Below are 2,500 nucleotides of genomic sequence, written 5' to 3' on the forward strand. Positions count from 1 at the left end.
AGGAGCTGGATGAGAAGAAACTCTCACGTCCAGTTCTGTAGTAGAGATGGAATTCCGAAACAACCATCAACTATAACCCCAAAAGAACTAGATTTCGTAAACAACATAGAGGAAGAATGAAGGGAATATCTTATCGCGGTAATCATATTTGTTTCGGTAAATATGCTCTTCAGGCACTTGAACCTGCTTGGATCACATCTAGACAAATCGAAGCAGGTCGACGAGCAATGACACGAAATGCACGCCGTGGTGGAAAAATATGGGTCCGTATATTTCCAGACAAACCAGTTACAGTAAGACCTGCTGAAACACGTATGGGTTCGGGAAAAGGATCCCCTGAATATTGGGTAGCTGTTGTTAAACCGGGGCGAATACTATATGAAATGGGTGGAGTAACCGAAAATATAGCTAGAAGGGCTATTTTAATAGCAGCATCCAAAATGCCTATACGAACTCAATTTATTATTTCGGGATAAAGGATAAAAATGTAGAACCGACAGAAATGAGTCTTGGGGATGAAACAAAACCGCAGGTTTCTTTTTTTGGACAAACAATATTTCTTTTATTTTCTTCATCCTTTGCATTGGAAGAATAGACTAAAAAATTGATATGATTCAACCTCAGACCCATTTAAATGTAGCGGATAACAGCGGGGCTCGAGAATTGATGTGTATTCGAATCATAGGAGCTAGTAATCGTCGATATGCTCATATTGGTGACGTTATTGTTGCTGTGATCAAAGAAGCAGTACCAAATATGCCCCTAGAAAAATCAGAAGTAGTCCGAGCTGTAATTGTTCGTACCTGTAAAGAACTTAAACGTGACAGCGGTATGATAATACGATATGATGACAATGCTGCAGTTGTGATTGATCAAGAAGGAAATCCAAAAGGAACTCGAATTTTTGGTGCAATCCCCCGGGAATTGAGACAATTAAATTTTACTAAAATAGTTTCATTAGCTCCCGAGGTATTATAAAATAAAATGAGATCGCGATATCTTTTGCGTATTTGAAAGAAATAAATTCAGAACTAGATTAATTCGTAGATTGTGTCTCACGCATATACCTTGAAAAATTCATATTCATAAACCAATAAAGAAAAAAGAAAAACATGTTGATTATATCCAATTTTGAGGCACCAATAATTTTAGTTCATCATGGGTAGAGACACTATTGCTGAGATAATAACCTCTATACGAAATGCTGATATGGATAAAAAAAGAGTTGTTCGCATAGCATCCACTAATATTACCGAAAATATTGTTAAAATACTTTTCCGAGAAGGTTTTATCGAAAACGTCAGAAAACATCAAGAAAAAAATAAATATTTTTTGGTTTTAACCTTGCGACATAGAAGGAATAGGAAAAGACCCTATAGAAATTTTTTAAATTTAAAAAGGATCAGTCGACCCGGTCTACGAATCTATTGTAACTCGCAACGAATTCCTAGAATTTTAGGTGGAATGGGAATTGTAATTCTTTCTACTTCGCGAGGTATAATGACAGACCGGGAGGCTCGACTAGAAGGAATCGGCGGAGAAATTTTGTGTTATATATGGTAATCCTTTTAATATCCAAATGGGATCCGAAACCTCTTCCTATTTGTAAAAAAAAAAAGAAAGGGGGTGAGTTGTCTAATATCTTTTCTCCTCCATTAGTTGATACTTCAAGGGGGCTTTACCTGAAATGAAAGAAAAAAAATGGATTCATGAAGGTTTAATTACCGAATCGCTGCCAAATGGCATGTTCCGGGTTCGGTTAGATAATGAAGATCTGATTCTAGGTTATGTTTCAGGAAAGATCCGACGTAGTTTTATACGGATACTGCCAGGAGATAAAGTCAAAATTGAAGTAAGTCGTTATGATTCAACCAGAGGACGTATAATTTATCGACTCCGAAACAAGGATTCGAAAGATTAGGTGGTTTTTATTCAATACGATTCGAGATCAAAAATTGCAAGAAACTTATTTTCTACCAAGAAGTAGATTCAGAATTAAGATAAGGAATGACAAATATGAAAATAAGAGCTTCCGTTCGTAAAATTTGTGAAAAATGTCGACTAATCCGTAGGCGGGGGCGCATTATAGTAATTTGTTCCAACCCGAGACATAAACAAAGACAAGGATAGTCAGACTCGCTAAAGGGCTCAATGTACAAATAAAGAATCTCTTTTGACATGAAATGGATATATCCATTATTTCTGACTCATACTTATGAGATGATACAATATGGCCAAAGCTATACCGAGAACTGGTTCACGTAGGAATGTACGTATTGGTTCACGTAAGAGTGCACGTAGAATACCAAAGGGAGTTATTCATGTTCAAGCAAGTTTCAATAATACCATTGTCACAGTTACAGATGTCCGGGGTCGGGTGGTTTCCTGGTCCTCGGCCGGTACTTGTGGATTCAAGGGTACGAGAAGAGGGACACCCTTTGCCGCTCAAACTGCAGCATCAAATGCTATTCGTACAGTAGTGGATCAAGGTATGCAACGA

This window comes from Sesamum indicum, unplaced genomic scaffold (assembly GCF_026168435.1).
Source record: "Sesamum indicum cultivar Baizhima isolate 11 unplaced genomic scaffold, ASM2616843v1 HiC_scaffold_94, whole genome shotgun sequence".
NCBI classification, from domain to species: Eukaryota; Viridiplantae; Streptophyta; class Magnoliopsida; order Lamiales; family Pedaliaceae; genus Sesamum; species Sesamum indicum.